This window comes from Chiloscyllium plagiosum, unplaced genomic scaffold (genome assembly GCF_037043375.1).
Source record: "Chiloscyllium plagiosum isolate Xiang-an unplaced genomic scaffold, Cpla_swu_hap1 HiC_scaffold_6, whole genome shotgun sequence".
In the NCBI taxonomy this organism is placed as follows: Eukaryota; Metazoa; Chordata; class Chondrichthyes; order Orectolobiformes; family Hemiscylliidae; genus Chiloscyllium; species Chiloscyllium plagiosum.
In genome coordinates, this window is record NW_028270144.1 from 104,598,265 (window position 1) to 104,621,520 (window position 23,256).

Here is a 23,256-nt window from a genome sequence, read left to right on the forward strand (position 1 = left end):
AGTAGCAGACTTTGAATGATTGTTCCCGGTATGCAGGATGTGAAGGGATGTGCAGCTAGGATTAATGCCTTAAGTTCCCCACAGGCGTGAGCACTTGTGCCTCTGTGAGTATATGATTGAACAAGAAGGACACATGGAACCTGGATGCCTAATTACAGAGGTGAGCAGTGGAAGATTCTGTGAGAAAACTTGCTATAGTTCACAGAGAGAAATCTTCCATGAAACCCTCTAAAATGGTAATTTGCCAAAATATAGGAAGATTGAGCCCAAAGTAAGGCAACATTCAAATTGAGAATTTAATGGTTTTAAACTCTCTAAAAACAATTCAGAATGTGGATGAACAAAACAAGTCATAACAATGTTTTGGCATCAGAGAAGTTGATTAATAATTACGATAATGTTCTAAAAAGGATATTATCATCTCTCATCATTAGCTCTAACCACCTCAGATTACTACATGGTTCAATTTGTATCTACTTTGCAGCTTCATGGCATTCAATGCTTGTTAATGGTGAGATAGAGAATGAAATGCAATTTTGAGAACAGCACAATTCAGGCAGCAAATTTTGGACATGGACATTTAATTGAACAACCGCTCCTTGACTGAAGTTACTGTAACATTTAGGCAGAAATAACAGTGAACGACATTAGTCTTGCTGCTTGACAATAGAATCTGGGTCAGTGCAGAAGAGCATTTGAAGAAATTGTGTTCACAGATGTGTTTGATGTTATCTTTCCCTCATTGTTTTGCCTTCCTTTGTGGTCTTCTTCAGTTGGTCTACATTAATAGACAACATTGTCACATTTTGACCTAGTTCCAGATGTGATTTGGTAAGCACTAAAATACTGGTTTGAAATTATGTATCAATAAACAATGAAATATTTGTTTTGGCTGACAAAATGAGCTTAAGTAGATATTGGCATGCTCAAATTGACCACCTGAACACTGAATTCCAGCACCACTCTAATCTAGACTCTGGTTTCCAGCATCTGCAGTCCTTGTTTTTACCTAGCTGAAAATTTGCATGTCAAGCTTTTGGCATTTTAAATGATAGAATGTACAAATCAGAACTGTTTATCTAAGTCCAAACAATCAAGGGGCTGTTCCTTTCATTTCGATGGGACAGGCAGACAACTGTACCATTTGTTTCCCACCTTGATTGCCTGTCCATCAAAGACAGCTACATATTGCAGCATACCAGTTATAGGGTGATATTAAGAAAGTGGGAGTGCAACTTCATTTGCTTTATTAGAGGTCCAGGATGCAAAGCAGATATATTTTACTTTTGCCTTCATGGGCTAATGTGCTTGACCTTACTTGGTGTATTAGCCTACTATTTCTGTAACACAGTAGAGACTTATAAACATCAGGCCCAAAAGTATCTGTCATTTGTTCCTGTATGAACCACAGGCAGTCTGTGGTTCAGGTAGAGTGCTGATACCAATTCCCCTTTCTAAGGGCCTATCTAATTAGCAATGGTAGAGGATAAATCGCTATTGAGTTTTAACAAGAAGAGGAGCTTGTCTTAACAATAAGTGTAGTTTATTGCATGTTGACAATAGGTACAGATACAGAAACAAGTTAGGCACAATTACAAACATTATTAGGAGCTGGAATTGACATGTCTGTCTCCATCAGGAGGTCAGGTTAAACTCCTGGTCCTCCACCCAAGATTGTGTGACATCATCAGTTTGAGTGGAGGCCAATGCAACCTCCAACATTCACCCTTTCAAAACCCTGACCTTATGCAGCAGTATCCACTTCCTGCTCCACCAGGCCCACCCTCCACCCCATTCCATTCCTACATCAGCAGGTTTGTGAGGAGCAAATGGAAAATCCGCTGTTTAGTAAGCAATTCAGTAACCCTGACAGAAGGCTAGGGCAAGAGTATTGAGGCCCTGATCTAATTCACTGCTCTTCTGTCACAATTCTGGAAGAACAGCCTGATCAGGAGCAAAAGTGAACTGTTAGTTTCTGTTATTTATTGCTGTTCTTTGTTCTTATAGAGTCATGCAGCAAGGAAACAGACCCTCCAGTCCAACGAGTCCACGCTGACCAAATTTCCCAATCTAAATTAGTCCACTTGCCTGCATTTGACCCATATTCCTTTCCTATTTATGTATTTATCCAAAAGTCTTTAAAATGTTGGAACTATACCTGTATCTAACACTTCCTCAGGCAGCTCACTCCACATGTGAATGTAAAAAAAGTTGCCCCTCATGTCCTTTTTAAACCTTTCTCCTCCCACCTTATAAATATGTCACCTAGTTTTGAACTCACCCACACTGGGGAGAAGACCCTTGATAGTCACCTTATCTATGCCCCTCATGATTTTATAAATTTCTAAAAGGTCAAGACAGAGGGTGGTGGTGGAGGGTTGTTTTTTAGATTTGAGGCCTGTGACCAGTGGAGTGCCACAAGGATCGTTTGCTGGGTCCTCTACTTTTTGTCATTTACATAAATGATTTGGATGCGAGCATAAGAGGTACAGTTACTAAGTTTGCAGATGACACCAAAATTGGAGGTGTAGTGGACAGCGAATAAGGTTACCTTAGATTACAACAGGCTCTTGATCAGATGAGCCAATGGGCTGAGAAGTGGCAGATGGAGTTTAATTCAGATAAATGCGAGGTGCTGCATTTTGGGAAAGCAAATCTTAGCAGGACTTATAAACTCAATGGTAAGGTCCTAGGGAGTAATGCTGAACAAAAAGAGACCTTGGAGTGCAGATTCATAGCTCCTTGAAAGTGGAGTCGCAGGTAGATAGGATAGTGATGAAGGCGTTTGGTATGCTTTCCTTTACTGCTTTCAGAGTATTGAGTACAGGAAGTGGGAGGTCATGTTGCGGCTGTACAGGACATTAGTTAGGCCACTGTTCGAATATTGCTTGCAATTCTGATCTCCTTTCTATCAGAAAGATGTTGTGAAACTTGAAAGGGTTCAGAAAAGACTTACAAGGATATTGCCAGAGTTGGAGGATTTGAGCTATAGGGAGTGGCTGAACAAGCTGGGGCTGTTTTCCTTGGAGCGTCGGAGGCTGACGGGTGACCTTATAGAGGTTTACAAAATTATGAGGGTCATGGATAGGATAAATAGACAAAGTCTTTTCCCTGGGGTCGGGGAGTCTAGAACTATAGGGCATAGGTTTAGGGTGAGAGGGGAAAGATATAAAGAGACCTAAGGGGCAACTTTTTAGATTAGATTACTTTACTTTACAGTGTGGAAACAGGCCCTTCGGCCCAACAAGTCCACACCGACCTGCCGAAGCGCAAACCACCCATACCCCTACATTTACCCCTTACCTAACACTACGGACAATTTAGCATGGCCAATTCACCTGACCTGCATATCTTTGGACTGTGGGAGGAAACCGGAGCACCCGGAGGAAACCCACGCAGACACGGGGAGAATATGCAAACTCCACACAGTCAGTCGCCTGAGGCGGGAATTGAACCCGGGTCTCTGGCGCTGTGAAGCAGCAGTGCTAACCACTGTGCCACCGTGCCGCCCACACAGAGTGTGGTATGTGTATGGAATGAGCTGCCAGAGGAAACGGTGGAGGCTGGTACAATTGCAACATTTAAAAGGCATTTGGATGGCTATATGAATAGGAAGGGTTTGGAGGGATATGTGCTGGGTGCTGGCAGGTGGGGCGAGATTGGGTTGGGAAATCTGGTCGGCATGGACGGGTTGGACCAAAGGATCTGTTTCCATGCTGTACATTTCTATGACTCTATGATTCTATGACACCCCTCAACCTCCTACACTCCAGTGAAAAAGTCCCAGCCTATTCAGCCTATTTTATTTTAAATTCGAACACTTCCTGCCCGGCAACATCCTGTTAAATCTTTTCTGAACCCTCTCCAATTTAATAAGATGCTTCATGTCACAGGGGAATCAGAACTGCACACATTGTTTTTGTCGTTGTTTTTTTCAATCAATTAATTGACCTTCTCAATCCTTTTTGGAATACAGTTACAGCCATTTCACTATGTGGATCCTCACAGCTGAGTATTTTTTGCCCAAACTCATTTTCCACGCCAACAGCCCCAGGAGGAATATATAATTACTCTCTACCTACCCTTAGGAATAATTCAATCAATTGCAGAGATCAACAATTGCATCCCCAATGCTACCATCATGTTGACACCTGAGATCAACTAACTCAGGATAGAACTGGTTTGAATTTGGGATTATCTTGCGCATAAGACTCTGTTACTAATTTGAGAAATTAATCCTTTGTATTGTTAATAATGTCTTTCTTGGTTAATTTGTCTTGACTGCTGCTTTTGATTTTTCTTTTTAATTTTTATTTCCCTTTAGATGATTCTTGCAGAAATCAGAGTGGAACAACCTTTCAAAATCTGAACACCTAGCATGGAAATTTTCTTGACAGGCTCATGACTCAGACAATTTCAGAGACAAGGTAAATATATCTGTTTGTTGGCTTTTGTAACTAACCAATCACCGAATGCAACACTTCTCTTTAATTTACCTCAGTAACATACAAACATACAAATTAAGAGATGGATTAGGCTGCTCGGTCCTTCAAACCTGCCTTACAATTCATTAAGATCAAGGCAGATTTGATTTTAACCTCAAATCTGCATTCCTGCCCACCCGATAACCTTTCAAGTCTTTACTTATCAAGAAACTATCTACCATTCCTTTAAAAATACTTAAAGATTCTGCCTCCACCAACCTTTGAGGAAGAAAAGACCTACGATCTTCTGAGCGAAGAATATTGTCCTTATATTGGTCTTAAATAGACAACTTTATTTTTAAACAATGAGTCCTGGTCTAGATTCTCCCACCAGAGGAAAGGTCCTTTCCACATCCACTCTAGCACAATTCCTCAGAATCCTGTAAGCTTCAATTGAGTTACTTCTTACTTTTCTCAGCTCCAGTGGGTAAAAGGCTATCCTCTCTAATCTTTCATCATAAGAAAAGCTGCCTATTTCACATATTAAACTTGTGAAACCTTCTCAGAACTGCAATCAATACATTTGCATCCTTCCTTGAATAGGGAAACTGATACTCCACACTATACTCCAGATGTGGCCTCACCAGAGTCAAACAGTGTGATGCTGGAAAAACACAGCAGGTTAGGCTGCATCCAAGGAACAGGAGAATCGACATTTCGGGCATAAGCCCTTCATCAGGAATGTGGGGGAGGGGAAAGGAGGCTGAGAGATAAAGAGGAGGGTGGGGTTGGGGTGGGTGTGAGGCAATTGGGAAGACGAGAGTCAGATGCAGGTGGGGGATGGTGATAGATCAGAGGGGAGGGTAGAGCGGATAGGTTTAAAGGAAGATGGACAGGTAGGACAGTTCAAAAGGGTTGTGCCAAGTTGGAAGTTTGGATCTGAGATGATGTGGGGTGAGAGAAGATGAGGAAACTGGTGAGGTCGATGTTGATACCATGTGGTTGGAAGGTCCCAAGGTGGAAGATGAGGCATTTTTCTTCCAGGTGATGGGTGGCTTGGATTTGGCTGTGGAGGATCTTTCCAAATCTGGCAGAGATCTTCCTGTATGTCCAAACATCTCATCTACTGTGTCCGTTGCTCTTGATGTGGTCTCCTCTACATTCAGGAGACAGGACGCCAACTCGCGAACATTTCAGGGAACATCTCTGGGACACATGCACCAAACAACCCCACTACCCTGTGGCTGAACACTTCAATTTCCCCCTCCCACTCCATCAAATACATGCAAGTCCGGAGCCTCCTCCACTGCCAAATCCAAGCCACCCATCACCTGGAGGAAAAACACCTCACCTTCCGTCTTGGGACCCTTCAACCGCATGGCATCAACGTCAACTTCACCAGTTTCCTCATCTCACCTTACACAACCGGATCCAACTTTCCAATTCGGCACTGCCCTCTTGAACTGTCCTACTTTTGTATCTTTCTTCTCACCTATCCGCTCCACCCTCCCCTCCGACCTAACACCATCCCCCCACTTCCATTTACCTAACTCCTTCCCAGCTACCTCACCCCACCCCCAGTCCCCACTCCCCCATTTATCCCTCAGCCCCGCACCCCCCCAATATTCACGATGAAGGGTTTATGCCTGAAACATTGATTCTCCTGTTCCTGGGATGCTGCCTGACCTGCTGCGCTTTCCCAGCACCATACTTTTCGACTCTGATCTCCAGCATCTACACCCATCACTTTCTCTGAGTCGCTGTTGTTTCACCAGTACCCAGTATAACTAAAGCATAACCTCCCCACATTTATTTTCAATGTCCACACAATAAATGATAACATTTTATTCACTTTATGAATTACTTGCTGTACTGGCATACTAAATAATGTGACTCATTCTCTTGGACACACAGTTCCCTCTGCAACTTAGAGCTCTGTGATCTCTCATCCTTTTAGATAATGTGCTTCTTTTTATACCTCCTACCAAAACTAACAATTCCACATTTTCCCACATTATAATCCATTTGACAAACATTTTGCCCACTCTTCAGTTCATAGTCTTCTTGTTTCCTTTTCACAACTTATTTTCCTACCTATCTGTGTGCTATCAGCAAATTTAGCAATTATACTTTCAGTCTGTTCATCCAAATCATTTACATAAATTATAAAAGGTTGAGGTCCCAGCAGTGATTCTTGTGGCATACCACTCACTATGTCTTGCCAACCAGATAATGATCCATTTATGCTGACTCTCTGCTTCCTGTTAGTCAGCCAATCTCCTATCAATATCAGTAAGTTACCCCCATGCCATGAGTTCTCTGCCATAACCAAATGCTTTATGTAAATCTAAGAGCAGCACATCTACCAGTTCCCCTTCACTCACACCACATATTACTCACATACAAATTAGAAAATAGCAGTGTGAGTAGGCCATTCAGCCCTTCAAGAACTATATCTATTCCTATCTTATTAATTTACTTTCATTAATTTCTTAACTAATTAAGAATAATTCCTATGTATTAGTGTGCTTATTAAATGCCAGTACCATCAACAGCTAAAGTTATACTTTGTTTAGTTACACAGATATGAGTTCCCAATATTTATTTTAATTATTGACAAATTCCAATTCCCAGACTCCATTCTCTCACAGTCCCCTCTCAGAATCCCCTCCCTCACCTACAATCCCCTCTCCCCCTCGCATTGCCCTCACCCTTCCCCTGAAACCCCTCCCTCTTCTCTGCACAACCCTTCTCACCCCTGCATCCTTCTTCTTCCACTTCCCTTCTCCCTGCTGTCAGTCCTGCTCTCCCCCTCCCTCTGCATTCACCTCCTGGCACTGCTCTGGCCCCCATCCACCCTTCCCCTGCATTCCCTTCCCCTGCATTCCCTTCCTTGCATCTCCTCCCACTGCACTGATTCCCCCAAACTCCCCTCCCCTGATACTTCCTTAGCCCATACTCCCCTTCCCTGCACTTCTTTCTGCCCCCACCCCTCACTGAACTGCTCTACCCCACACTTCCTTCCACTGGTCTCCCCAGGGATTTCCAAGAGGCCATCATGAAAAGAGGTCAGATATCTTCGAGGTTTATGTGACTGAAGAGATGGAAATAGCAAGGACATAGTGGGATTTCAATCCAAGGATAAAAATTGTAAACTCAAGATGATGCTTGCCTGGGAGTGGATGTAAGTCAGTGAGCAGAAAGGGGTTAAGTGAATGGACCTGCTGTGTATTAAGACACAGATATCTGAGATTTGGATGACTTCAAGTTTACAGAGGGCAAAATGCGGGAGAGACTAGCTCAGAGTGCATTGGAAAGTTGAGTGTAGATCTCACAGAGACATGAATGTGCGTTTCAGCTGCAAAAAGTCTGAGGCAGTGTTAAAAAGGGAGGCTGCAGAAAGATTTAGACACCTTAGGAGAGTCGTCCAGAATATGCTGATGAAATTCAATGTGAGCAAGTGCAAGGTCTTGCACTTTGGAATAAAAAAATACAGGTATGGATTATTTTCTAAACAGTGATAAAATTCATAAAGCCGAATTACAAAGGAACCTGGGAGTGCTAGTCCAGGATTCTCTAAAGGTCAACTTGCAGTTTGAGTCAGTGATTAAGAAAGCAAATGTAATGTTGTCATTTATCTCAAGAGGGTTGGAATGTAAAAGCAGCAATGTGCTTCTGAGACTTAATTAGCTATAGTTAGGGTCCATTTAGAATACTGTGTCCAGTTTTGGGCCCCACTCCTGGACGTCCTGGCACAGGAGCGGGTCCAACCAAGATTCACACAGATGATCCCTGGAATGTAGGCCTAACATATGATGAACAGCTGAGGATTCTGGGATTGTATTCATTGGAGTTTTGAAGGTTGAGGACAGATCTAATAGAAACTTACAAGATAATGCATGACTTAGAAAGGGTGGATGCTGGGAACTTGTTTCCATTAGATGGGGAGACTAGGACCTGTGGGCAGAGCCTTAGAGTTAGAGGGGGTAAATTTTGAACGGAAATGAGGAGACATTTTTTCAGCCAGAGAGTGGTGGGCCCATGGAATTCACTGCCACGGAGCGCAGTGGAGTCCGGGATGTTAAATGACTTCAGGGTAGAGATTGTTAAATTCTTGATCTTACAAGGAATTAAGTGATACGGGGAGAGTGCAGATAAGTGGAGTTGAAATGCCCATCAGCCTTGATTAAATGGTAGAGTGGATTCAATGGGCTGAATGATCTTATTTCCACTCATGTCTTACAGTCTTATTGTCTAAAATTTGAACACTTTCTTAAATCAATATCATCATCAGGATGGAGTATGCTTGAGGTTGCTGTGGAGTTTATCTTACTTTTGGGTAAAGTTCGTTTATGCATGCACAATCTATATGCATATATCAAACATATAACCAACTTATTCAAATTAAGGTTTGAGTTAAATGTATTTTTATTGTTACACATCTCGATGCCCAAATCTTGAAGAGATCATCTAGTTATTTTGTTTGCATTGAACTCAGTGATTGTAGTTCACAAGTATAACCTTTAACTATCATTAATGATTAAAATCTGCCTGGTTACAAAATATAAACATCACTGGGAAAAAGGCATTATTTTCAAGCCATCAGTTATTTTCTACTTCAGAAAAATTCACCATATAAATAAATACAGGCCACACAGCTATTTCTCAATTTCCTGTATTTATTGTCACACAGATTGGATGGTGCTCCGTTAGCCAATTTTACATATCCACACCAAGTAAATGCATTTTTCTAAGCTTTTGACAGGAGAAGCTTCTTAAACTGTCAACTACTTGTTCACTGCTTTTGTTTCCTACCAAAAGGATGAAGATGTGAATAGAAGACATCCATCTCCAACTTTACCAGTTTTGTTAGGAGGTTTTTTTCCATGTTTGTTCCCATTTGAAGAATAATCAATTCCTGACTTCACATGCTTACAGTTTTGAAATTTCAAGGGCTTTTATCAAAATAAGGCAGTATTGTTAAAAAAAAGACAGCAAGCAAACATGATCCCTGAGTGTACCTGTGGTGTTTGCAGTTTCAGACAGCAGAAACTTTGGCCAGCTGAGCAAACACAAAGACTCACTCACATGTGTGACCTTTTACATTTGCCACTGTCCTGTCAGAGTAGAATGATTCATTAGCATGACTCTCAGACATTTGCAAGCCTTCTTTGTCATTATCAATCTCCAAGTGATAGTTCAACAATCCAAAGTAAGGTACTTGCAGCGAATATGGGAATTTGCATGATTAAATTCATCTTTCGATTTTGTCCATCTGTGGTTTAATCCAGGGTTACCCATGTGTCGCTGTTATTCTTGCTCATGACCCACTTCTGATTTTCTAATTACCATTTAAGCACGACTGGATGCAAAGGTAGATCCTACACTTCAAATGGATCAAATGGATATTCTTGTCATTCAATTCTGTTTCCTCCTTCCTTTTGTACATGCAGCTTATTACCAGGGAAGCCTGCCTTAAGTGATCACAGTGGATCTATACCAATATTTGTCATCCATTGAGCTTTTGCTTGTAAATTAAATCCCTATTTAGGTTGACATATTAACTTAGCTAAAATTAATCAGGACTTTAAAACATTTTTAAACTGAGCAATGTGAAACAAAAATTTACCTGCTGAGAATCCTTCAGCTTTAGTTACCTCAGTTGCTGGCTTCCTGGTTGCACTCAGTTTGTTGTGGAGAAATACTGAGTTTAGCTGAATCACCTTGTGAAGGTGTTGAAAAATCAGTAATTCTTTGTGAAATAGCTCCAAGCAGGCCAACTCTGCTCATCTTCCAGGTATGAGAAAGTTGAACCACACATGGGCAAGGTTCAGAAGGCAGAAATCGTTTCTCTGCTTAAAATATACGAAACTAATCTGCATAATATATTTACATTATATCATTGAAAATTAAGACCAAAATTGGATTTTTACATATATAAAAACTGCATGTTTTTTTCCCCCCAGCGGATGCTGGAAATTAGAAACAAAAACAGAATTTGCTAGAAAAACTCAGCAAGTACGGAAGCATCTAGGGAAAGATATCAGAGTTAACATTTTGGGTCAGGTGGCTCTCCTTTAGAACATGTTTCTTTTAACATAGAAGTTTATATAAGTAATCAAAAAGGTTAATGGAATGTCAGTCTTCAGCTCAAGGGAATTGAAATCCAAACGTGAGGCTGTTATGTTTCACAGGTATCACCTCTGCAGACTCGATCATGATACAGGAAAGATATATTAGATAGAATCTTATTTAGGAACCTGAATGACATGGGCTATGGTGGGATTTATAGCAGGATCACACAAGAAGTGCAATGAGGCCCATCTTCATGTCAGGAGCATCTCGTTGTTTCATCTAAGCATTTCGAAAGCAGCGAGGCAAGATTATTTAATACTAAATAAATATTAGTCCAGGGAGCTTGGACATGATCAGTTAGCAGGTTGGGGCAGTTAGAGTCAGGATGCTCTTCACATGAGGGACGAGGAGCCAATCATTGGGCAGTCACAACCCATTGTGACTCTTTCTGCTCCTTCATGCGTTATTCTCCTCCTGAAATGAGAGAGAAGCAGTTCAGGGTACAGCTGCACACATGCTGCAACTGGCAGGGTACCCTTCGTTGTTCAGTACTTCCCAGGAGCTGAAAAACTACGCCATGTTCTTCGTGACCTGCAATACATTATCAATGAGAATGAGCACCTCACCAAGACCTTCCCCACACCTCCACTGCTTGCCTTTGAACAACTGCCAAACCTCAAACAAATCATTGTTCATAGCAAGCTGACCGGCTCTCAGGACAACTCCATCCAACCCTGTCACGGTAGGCGCTGCAAGACATGTCAGAGTATGGACATGGATACCAGCATTACACGTGGGGACCCCTCCCACCATGTACGTGGCAGGTACTCATGTGACTCAGCCGACGTTGTCTATCTTATACGTTGTAGGCAAGGATGCCCTGAAGCATGGTCCATTGGGGAAACCTAGCAAAGCCTATGGCAATGGATGAATGGGGAACACTTCAGCGGTCCAGGACATTTGACTGTGGACCTTTGGGTAACCATCCTCCAAGGCAGACTTCAGGATAGGCAGCCGCGAAATGTGGCCGAGCAGAGGCTGATAGCTAAGTTCCGTACACATAGGGAGGACCTCAACTGGGACCTTGGTTCATGTCACACTACAGGTGATCACCATTGCACTATACACACACACAGACACTCCTCCACACACAGACACACACACACAGGCACTCCTATACACACACATACACACGGACACACATATACACAGACACCCACACACACTCTTAGAAACACACACACTCCTACATGCATCCTCTCAGAGACTTAGACCACTTTACACTCACGCACACACATATACACTCTCTCACAGACACTCACAACCCCCATCTCAGACACACACACTCCTACAGACACACACACTCCCACTCTCATACATGCACCCCCTCACAGACTTAAGACACTCTACACTCACATACACGCACATATACACTCTCTCACACTCACCAACCCCCAACCCAGACAGACAAACACACACACAAAAACCCACAAGCACACATATACATATATATTTGTGGGGTGAATTTGTACTTGCAGAGTTACATTGTACTTTGCTCAAAAACTGCATGAATTAATGTTAGACTCTGTTATCCCACTTTTTAGATTAGAATCAATCTAAACATTATGGCACTGACAGAGAACACAGGGGGCTAACACCTTCAACATATTGTCTAGCTAACACCTATTGTTACAGTTAACCTGAGAATGCAACTTTTTTTTAAAAACGTTTTGTGATTTACATATGAAAGAAGTGAAACTATCATGGTATTTGAACAGATGAAAGACTCACCAAACAATCAAGGTATTTTTCAATGTATAATTTCAGTTACATCACACAGTAAACTTTTGCTATAAATTCTGTGTCTAACAATTGTATGCTCCAGAACCACCTGACGAAGGAGCGTCGCTCCGAAAGCTGGTGCTTCCAATTAAACCTGTTGGACTATAATCTTGTGTTGTGTGATTTTTAACTTTGTAACACAGCAGCAGAGATTGAGTGGGTGTGAAGTATTGGAGTGATAGTGGTGGCACTTCGACTGGCAGGTTGGAGAAGGTCAATTACCTTCTTCTTAGAATGCTGGGCATTCCTCCAGATGGTTGAGACTGCACTGACCCAGCTAGCAGCTTTGTACCAAGCTGGCAAGGTCTGGTATTATGGCCTCCACTCCTGGTCCTGGAGGAAGAGGATGTTCACTGTCTGCAGGTCCGCATCCAGAAAGCAGGGTTGCAATTTTCTTGTGACTGCCATGTCCAGGAAAATGTCAAGAACCATGTAGGACAGCTCCAGATTATCAGTGCTTGGCAGGGTACCCCTGGGTTTTTAAAGCTGGCATGAGCACAAAGGTTGGCAGTTTTTCAGCAGACATCCACTGAGAATAAATTATTTCTAGAATGGGTAAGTGGGAAGGTGGGAATAGAATCAAATACGAAGGGTATTGTGGAGGCAAGGTCGATAGTCAATGTGGCAAGAAATCCCACTGGGCCTTACAGCAAGAAAACACCAAAAGACTTGACAAAACTTGCTGTTTGATGAAAAATACAATGGTTTTGGATGGGGTACAACATGATTTCACCAGAAAAAGGACTGAAGAATTAATTTAAGACAACGAGTAGCATAAACCTGACTTACAATCCTTGATTTTAGAAGATTGAGCCGTGACCAACTTAAGGCATTCAAAATTAATTGATAGAATTGGTATAGAGAAACCATTTCTTCTGGTGGTGAGAATCTTGATCAACAGGGCATTGTTATAAATAAGAGTTTGACCAATTCAGAGTAACATCAAAAATCACCCTTCATACAATGTGGAAAGGGAATCTGAAACATGTTCTTCTGTTTCAGTGGATGGTGAGTCAATTGAAATGTTCAAGATTGAGATTGCTGGAATATTGTTAGTAATGGTATCAAGGGGAGATCTTGTGACACAGTGGCTCAGTGGTTAGCACTGCTGCCTCACAGTGCCAAGGACCCAGGTTTGATTCCAGCCTCGGGCGCATTCTCCGTATGTCTATGTGGGTTTCCTCCTGGTGCTCTGGCTTCCTCCCACAATCCAAAGATGCACAGTTAGCTGAATTGGCCATTCTAAATTGCCCGTAGTGTTCAAGGATATGTAGGTTAAGTGCATTAGTCAGGGGTAAATATAAGGTGGGGGCAATGGATCTGCCTAAGTTGCTTTTTGGAGGGTTGGTGTGGAAGTGTTGGGCTGAAGGGCCTGTTTCCACACTGTAGGGATTCTATGAAGTGGTAGCGTCCAACCTTTGAGCCAAGAGCCAATGTTCAAATCCCACTCTAAGACTTGATGACCAAGGAACAGTGTTCTTTACACAGCCAAATAGTTTGAGTATTAACCTGTAAATCCTTCGAACATATTTCAGTGACATGTGGTTAGAGCAGGAGAAATTCTAGAGCAGCGATGGAAAGAATATTGGAGTCCCTACCTTCACTATCCATTGCTCCAGACTACAATGTGCGAGTAAAAATGTATGTTTCCACAGTAACTTGGACCACCAGTAAGGGTATCAAGGGATTTGGAACAAAGGTAGGTAATCCTTGATCTAACTGAATTGCTGAACAGGCTTGGGAGGGTGAACAGCTTACTCAGTTTTCTTGAATTAGAATTAACTATTGGGAATTTTAGTTTCAAGTTTCATTCTATCAATATATGAGAATTTCACATTAGGTATAATTGAATAAGACATTATTTCAATCAGCAAACTCGATCATATAAGTAGACATGATGAAAAATTGCTCTATGTAATTTTCTGTATCAGAGAGAACACAACCGTTAACATTTAATCAGTGTGTTGCCTCTGTTCAGCCCAAATATGTACAAGCTACATTTTTCACCTGTTGGTTATAAATGAATGGAAAATCTAATTGAGAGTCTAGTAATATTTGTAACTGGTGGGTGTTATCACATAAGCAGACTAAACCAAAAACCCCATGTATTGATAAAAGATAAATATGTAATCAGACTTTGGGATCCTACACGGATAAAGAGATCATAACATTAGCAATGTATCTAAAATGATTTAGAGAAATATAAATCATATTATCTGGCCACCGTTTTATTTATTGCAGTGTTTTGTCAAAACATTTGCATTGATCGAGTCATCAACAGAATGGAATGAAATCTTTTTTTGTTGAATGTCTGAGAGCTATGAAGGGAAACAATTGTGGGCAGTTGAAAGTTTGAACCTAAAGTATTTAGAAGGAAAAAGTAACATTTGAAAAGTCTGCAGACTTAGTGGAATTTTCCCCTTACAGAGCATAGTCCTGTGAAGCAAGAACAGAATTGCTGGAGAAACTCAGCAGCTCTGGCAGCATCTATGGAAAGAAAGCAGAGTCAACTTTTCTGATCCAGTGACTCTTCTTCAGAGTAGCCTTGTGAAGGTTTGTTATGCAAGGTTTCCCGCCAGTAAAATCCTACCCACACAATGTTTTGGACAAGCTGTTCCTTAGTCAGCTGTGATGGGACTGACCTGACATTGGCAGGCTTCTCTTGTCATGGGTATAACCGCTGAGAAAAAAAAGCAGAAAAGATGCACCAGATAAATCTGAAGGCTGTTTGCTGCATTTAGCTATATAAGTCAATAATTAAAGTTGGGGTGAACAATGATCCTTGCAACTATATAAGACCATAAGAAATCGTCCCCTTCTGCCCAATCCATCATTCACTAGGATCATGACTGACCTGACATTCTTCACATCCACTTTGCTACGCTTACCCTTACTGATCAAGAATCAATCTATCTTAGCCTTAAATATACACAAGGACTCTATAGCAAAGAGTTCCAAAGATTCACAACCATCTAAGAGTAGAAATTCCTCTTTACCTCAGTCTTAAATTGGTGTCCCTTTATTCTGAGATTATGCCCTCTGGTCCTAAACTCTCCCATGAGGGAACATTCTCTCAGTGTTTATCTTATCAAGCCTGTAAAGAATTTTACATGTTCCAAGACATCACCTCTCATTCTTCCAAACTCCACTGAGTAGAGTCGCAATCTGTTTAATCTTTACTCATAAGACAGTCCCTCCATACCAGGGATCATCCTAGTGAATCTTCTCTGAACTGCCTCCAATGAAATGATATCTTTCCTTAAATAAGGGGACCAAAACTGCTCACAATACTCCAAATATGGTCTCACCAGCACAGTGTACAGTTGCAGTAAGACTTCCCTGCTCTTATGCTTCAACCCCAGTGTGCTAGCTTTCTGTGTTTTGTTTTTTTTTACCATTTAAATAATATTCTGTTCTTTTGAACACCTCAGGCAAGGGGAGAGGTTGAGAAGAAGAATCCTTCATGGTGGGCATTGAATCCACACTATTGGCATCACAAACTATTTGACCAGCCAACTAAGCTAACTGACCCTCAGCAGGTAAATAAGGCACATCTGGAAAGAGGTCTGAAAAGAAAAGGGGGCTCTCACTGAAAAGGATCACAGAACTGTGACCACAGTACAGAATAGAGATTAAAGTGTGTGGTTTTAGGCGACTGGACGGATTTTGGGACAATGGAGGGAGCAAAATAGGATGCACAAAGGAGAGTAACAATGCTAGGGGCAGGCAGGGTGAGGAAGGTGGAGCTGAATATTGAGGCTGAAAATATAGGGTAACTAGGTGCAATTGGGGGAGGAGAATGAACATATGAACTGAACAGGAGGTGATGTAAGGGTAAACCTGGATATGGGGATTTGGATGGGAGTAGAATCAGGAGGTACAGCAGGAATTAAGGAAGGCAGTGAAAAGACCAATACTGGGAGCGGAGATCAAGGAAGGACAAAGAGGATACCAGAGGAAAGGAGAAAGCCATCTACTATGATGTGGGACCAGAAGGGAAGAATGGAAAGTAAAGGAAAAGATGAACACCATCAAACTAAAGCAATTATATTTGTTTCAAAATAAGGCCTCTGAGAACCTGAAAAATATCCTGTGGACATTCAGTTAGGGACTTTGAGCTGAAAGAAATGGCTAATAATCTCAGTGTACACTATTTCGATTGGTGCCAAATAATGCCCCGATAACAGAAATTCTTGAAGAAACTCAGCAGGTCTGGTAGCAACTGTAGCAAGAAGACAGAGTTAATATTTTGATTCAAGATACCTTTCTTCAAAACTGATAGTACCTTGGAAAATATAGTATTTATGCTGATGATAGGTGGGGGCGCGGGGGATGTTGGGAGGATGGGGGGGTATTGAAGAGATGGAGAGTATGAGTGAGAGGATAGGTGGAGACAGAGCCTAGAGAGAGAGAAAGGAAGTTCAGCAGACCAAGGGATGATTGATCATAAGCCAGAAGTAGGATAGAGAAAAGCTGATAGATGAGTAAGTGAAGATGGGTTGGCTTATGATCAGTAGTGTGCTGTAAGGATTGGTGCTGGGTCCACTGTTGTTCATCATTATTTAAACAACTTGGATGAGAATGTAGGAGCCATGCGGATTGGTGACATATTAGACAGTGAAGAAGGTTATCTAAGAATACAATGGAATCTTGATCAACTGGCCTGCAGGCCAAGGCATGGCATATAGAGTTTAGTTTAAATAAATGTGAAGTGTTGCATTTAGGTAAGGCAAGCCAGGGCAGTATACACACAGTTAATGATAGGAGTCTGGAGAGTGTTGTCGAACAAAGAGACCTAGTGGTGCAGGTACATAGTTCCTTCAAAGTGATGTCATAGGTTGACAGGGTGATGAAGAAGGCTTTTGGAACACTTGCCTTCATCTGTCAGAGCATCAAGAACAGCAGTTTGGACATTATGTTACAACTGTACAAGTATACAAACCATACAAGCTGTAAGGCCACATGTGGAGTACTGCATACAATACTGGTAGTCCTGCTTTATGAAGGACGTTATTAAACTGGAAAGGATGTTACCAAGACTGGAAGGTTTTGAGTTAAAAAGAATCTGGATAGGTTGGGACTTTTTTCACTGGAGTGTAGGGGGCTGAGGAGTGACCTTATAGAGATTTATAAAGTAATGAGTGCAATGGATAAAGTGAATAGCCAAGGTCTTTTCCCTACAGGAGAGGAGTCCAAAACCAGAGGGTATAGGCTTACACTGAGAGGAGAAGGATTTAAAAGGGGCCTGAGGGGCAATCTTTTCACACAGAGGGTGGTGCGTATATGAAATGAGCTGCCAAGGGAAGTGGTAGAGGCAGATACAATTACAACATTTGGACAGGTACATGATTAGGAAAGGTATAGAGGGATATTGGCCAAATGCAGGCAAAAGGAACTAGTTCAGATTAGGAAACTTGGTCAGCATAGACGTTTTGGGCCAAAGGGTCTGTTTCTATGCTGTATGACTCTATAGCTGTATGATTCAGTGTGTGCATTCCCTGATTGTGAAGAAAGGTCAGTGAGTTGATCGTGCTTGAGCTGATGAACGTTGCAGCTCCTTTGATGTTTTAAGTGTGAATCCTGGAAGATATGTGAGAGTCAGTAACACTGTGGTGCAAGTGGTACTACATTATTAACTGCTATGAAGTGACAAACACATTTGTTTCACATGAGGCATCAGATGGAGATGCCTGGCACCCAATCCTGATGCCTGGCAGTTTTGTGCACTGGCAACCTTATAATGCTAACTCATACTCACAGGGGCATATCTTAGCTCATCTGCCCACAACATTTGGTGTTTGATCCACACATGAATATGCCTTCACTGAGAAGGATGTGATCAGTCAGGAGAACCTGACTCAGTTCTGAGCAGAAGTTACTCTCCCTTTTATGTCCACATCCGCCCTTAGTGTCAAAAAACAAAATTTTACCCTTTAACTCTGCTTCTTTTTCCACAGTTGCTGACAGACCTGCTGAGTTTCACAAGCACTTTCTGATTTCATTCCTCTGTATACAGTATCTGACTTGATTGCCTGGCACAGGGCTAGGGGCAAAGCTGCTGCATCCAGTATTTTCCCGAGTTACCATCCCCCTATCTTCATACTGAACTAGGGAAGACCTGTCATGAACTTCTCACTCAAGTAGCCATGTTTTTAGTGTTGACCTAAATAGTGAGTGCCGAAGGCTGTCAGACCACAGAGGAAATCACAGCTCAGCCAAATCTTGCCCTCACCCAATGTCCACCTATAGATACTTTCCAGTAATGTTTGCTGGAAAGTGATCAGAATTAGGTTAAGTCACCATTATTCAAAACTGAATTTTGGTTTTGACACATTACCAGAATATCCAGGAGTGATGGGGTCCGGCTAAGTCTGTTTATATCTGAGCTGTTCCACGAGGGGTTCCAGGGTAAAAACCACAGGTGGGCATGCTAGCAAGTTATCCCGTGGGCACTGGATCAAATACAACTCCACTCTGTCCTTGCTGCAATCAGTTCAATTTTTCCCAATTACATTCAAACCTGAAATTTTCCAGTTTGCTACCGATCAGCTGCTCATCACAAGAACTCAGAGAGTCATCTGCTTTGTTAATAAGAATACACCACGCTTTAAAGGACTTACATGTTGGACATCAGGCACCAACATCTCAGGACACATTCCAAGGACAGCTGGTCACACAGACTTCCATGTTCATGGACATAAATATCCAACTCGAGGCAGCCTCTCAGAACCCTCTTGGCACAGCTCCAATCCATTTCGTTGTTGCACCTCAGGCTGCATTGGTAACTGTTATTGTTGTGCTGCAGCAAGGACATTGTGTGTTCAAGGACACTCATCCAGTTCCTTGTGCAGCATCTCCAGCCTGTTCACTTGCTGTCATCCTGCTTGCTCACTCTGCACCGATGTGGATGCTCACATTGTCCTTGCCTTGCCTTCCCTTTTTACACTTTGCCCCCCCACCCCCCCAGCTTACAGTACAGCAGGTCAGACAGCATCCAAGGAGCAGGAGAATCGATGTTTCGGTTCGATACCAATCCAGGGTCTTAGACAAGGTCAGACAGCCAGTTGGCGCAATCAGAGTCAGGATGAGGAGCCAAATGCCAGCCTTCTGACTGTTTCCACCCTATTGTGGTCTGTTTTCCTATTAAAGTGACAGAGAGGAAGGTAAAGGGAGATGAAAGTGGGGGAGCAGCTGTTACTGTTGCTGATGGTGAGGAGGTTTCCCTAGTGAGTGAGTAAGCAGCATAGTGGGCAAGCAGGGTTGGTGATGTCAGTGGGTTGGGTGGATGAGTGTAAATGGGGCAGATTTTGTTGAACTTTGGAATGAATAGGTAAGTAGTAGAAGCAAAGTGAATGAGATATCAGAGAGAAGATGGTGGCACTTATACTGCCAGTGCACAGAATGCCATTGACCTTCTTCCTGCAACATTGTGTTTTCATAGAAACATAGGAGTGGGCCATTCAGCCCCTCAAGCCTGGTCCACCAATGAATAAGACCATAGCTAATCTGTGGCCGATATATCCCTTAATACCTTTACTTAACATAAAAAAATTATCACAGATTTAAAATTAACAGTTAATCAAGCATTCATATCATTTGTGGAAGAGAGTTCCAAACATATCTTTGTGTGTAGAAGTGCTTCTTAACCCATCACCTGAATGTCTGGCCCTAACTTTCAGCCTATGCCCCCTCGTTCTAGAATGCCCAACTAGTGGAATTAGTTCATTTTTAGCTACCCTTTCTTTTCCTGTTAATATCTTGAAGACTTTGATCAGATTACCCCTTAACCTACTAAATTCCAAAGAAAAAATGCATAATCTTTTGTATAATCTCTCCTTGTAACTTAATCCCTGAACTCTGGATATCATTCTTATAACCTATGTGTGTTCTCCCTAGATGGCTGAGTCTGCGCTGACCCAGATAGCAACCTTAGACCAGACTGGTATGGTCTGGTATCAGGGCCTCTTGTGCTGGCCCTTGGGGGCAAGGCGATGTCCCAACTGTGCACCACGCCATTCAGCAAAACCTCTAGGTTCCTACCACAAAGTGAGGAGGCAATTTCCCTTTGTCATTCAAGTCTGAGGAGAATGTCAGGAACCTTGCAGAGCACCTATAGACTGACAGTGCTTGTCCAGGTGAACAAAGACCTTTTAAAGATGGTGATGATGCCAGGAATGCTGATCTATATTGGGATATCCAGGCAGTGGCAGTCTATTCTGGGAATGGCACATGGTAAGGTGGGACTAGGATCAGAATAAAGGAAGATCATTGGGTGGGGTAGTCAATGAGATGAGTTGGGTAAGATTCGGCATGAAAGTTTGCCTCGTCATGTGACAAAGATCGCTCCAAAAGACTTGACACAACTGGCACTTAGCCAATAAAAAATAAGATTCAGTCCTTTGATACTGCACACTACAGGTGGTTTTGACTCGTGCCTGGTATTGGGTCCAAAAGGGAAAGCTGTCTCTGCAGCTTTAAGTGGAGACCATAACACATCCTTATCCACTCTGTTCTCCTCTAGCTCCCTCATGCTCTGTGACCTATCATGTATATGCCCATCTTCCACACCACCCTAAATCTCCAAGGTGCCTCCAATTTCTGAGTGGATGTCTGCCACATAGAAGGCAGTTGGTGAAAGGAGTGAGATTGAGGTGTCGGGAGAGGGCACCGATGCCACATGGGGCAGGCTTGTTATCTTTGTGATTGTCAAAACCGTTCAGGAGATAGCAATTGCTTTCCTCCTCTTCCTTGCTGTTTTCCTGTATCATGCTGAAACAGCAGAAACAGAGGAAAAGAGGTAAGAAAGGGTGTGAAGCATGAAGAGAGAGTGATTGAATAGAAACAGCTGTAGAAATTGATGCTGCTCATTTTTTTGTTAAATTGCTGGAACAGGTGCTCTGCTCCACATCACCCACAGCTGCCATTGGCTCTTCACACGCATCAGCACCAACTGCCAAGCATTCTTCTCTCCTCATTGGTCTCCTGTGTCTCAGGAATACCACTAACACTGTCCTGTGTCTCTCATGGTATACTTACTATAATCATAGCATTAAATGAGTAGATAAGGGATGTCTCTCAGCTAGCAGGAAGGAGGTGATATCATGTGAAGAACATTGAGAAAGGCCTTGTCATGTGAGTATTGGAGGTGTGGGGTATGATCCCTTGCTCTTACCTTGTCAGTTTATTGTGTATGATTTTTTAACTGCACTTACCTGTCTGAGAAGTGAGAGGGTTTGCTTTTAGGCATTCATGGGTTGTGAGCATTGCTAGCTAGGCAAATATTTATTGACCATCCCTAATTGCCTTTGAGAAGGGTGGTGAGTCAGGTGTCATCCATCATCACTGTCGTCACCTGATCCTGGTGACTGATTTATTTAGGTTCCTTCCTTGTGACCCTTGTCTGTAGCCTTACCTTTGGAGGATTCTGGGCTCATCCCTTTCTTTCACTATCAAGTCTGAATCTTTTACATCATAGAATTCCTACATGTGGAAGCAGGCCATTTGGCCCATCAAGACCACACCAACCCTCTGAAGAGTATTCCATACCCCCATCCCACCCCACTAACTCTGCATTTCCTATGGCCTGTACATCCTTGGAGACTATGGGCAATTTAGCGTGGCCAATCCACCATCTCTGGACACGGGGGAAACCCACACAGACACAGGAAGAATATGCAAACTCCGCACAGTCACTGAGGCTGGAATCAAACTCGGGTCCCTGGCTCAGTGAGGCAGCAATGCTAACCACTGAGCCACTGTGCCTCCGTATAATCCTCCAGGGTATGTGATGTTCCAGCCATGATGAAGAATTATAAAATAATATATTGTTGGATAAGAAAACCTTGAATTTGGCCAATCTTGCTGAAGGAGAAAAGACTCAAGGGTTCTGGGCCTGTGGCTCTAGAATAAAGGGAATTGGACCTCGATACTGGGTACAGTTACTGAATGTGTGTCAGCAGAGTGACATCAGATTTTATGGAAGTGAAATGTGAGTCTGCAGGGTTCCAAGTCAAAAGCATTCTCTTACTATCCACTGAATGTAATTATGCTAAATAAAGCTTGTAGTTGTTCACCCACAAGACTGTAGATCTTATATTATGACAGTCATCATTTCAGTCAGAGGAGGAAATCTACGCAGCAAATTCTTCCATTGTGGGCTCTGAAGAAATGCTGCTACTCCCCCGGAGACGTGTTACATTTACTTACCTCACAAAATTGTTTGTAAGCTGTGGTTCAGTTGGCAGCATTCATGCTTCTGACTCACAAGATTCAAGATTTAAGTCCCACTCCAGGACTAGAACACAAAAATCAAGGCTGCTACTTCAATGCAGTACTGAAAGAATGTTGCACTGTTAGAGGATGAGATGTTCGAGCACGGACCCATCTGCCTGCATAGGTGGACGAAAATGAATCGATAGCGCTATTTCAAAGAAGAGCAGTGAAGTTGTGTCCTTATTTATTTCAATCACAGATTGAAAAAGCAGATTATCTAGCAATTACACATTACTGTTTGTAGGAATTTGATGTGAATAGCATTTCTTACATTACAAATATGATTCCACTTTAAAATTATTTTCATTGACTTTGGACATCTGTTGGTTGTGAAAAGCACTACATAAATGTAAATTATTTGTTCTTTCTCTTTGATTGTCTGACCAGGTTCTTTCAGCTGGAGGAGTTGATGGGATTGCCCCTGGTGATGATGGCATTAAAGTTCTATTGATGTACTGGAGCAACAATTTGCAAAAATATTTGAGGTTCCTACTCTTAAAAAACCCAGCAAATCAGGTATTGAAAATTGCATGAAGGATGAAGGGCTTATACCCGAAAAATCGACTCTCCTGCTCCTCGGATGCTGCGTGACCGTCTGTGCTTTTACAGCACCACACTCTTTAACTCTGATCTCCAGCATCTA

General features: G+C 42.3%; 1 long non-coding RNA gene across 1 annotated transcript in view; it reads left to right on the forward strand.

Annotated features, from left to right (window-relative positions):
• LOC122550839 (uncharacterized) overlaps positions 1-23,256 on the forward strand; it is a 207,051-nt gene extending 183,795 nt beyond the window's left edge. Inside the window, exons 4-5 of the long non-coding RNA XR_006311959.2 lie at positions 4,325-4,427; positions 23,001-23,256. This is a non-coding gene — a long non-coding RNA (uncharacterized LOC122550839). The remainder of the gene's footprint in view (positions 1-4,324; positions 4,428-23,000) is intronic.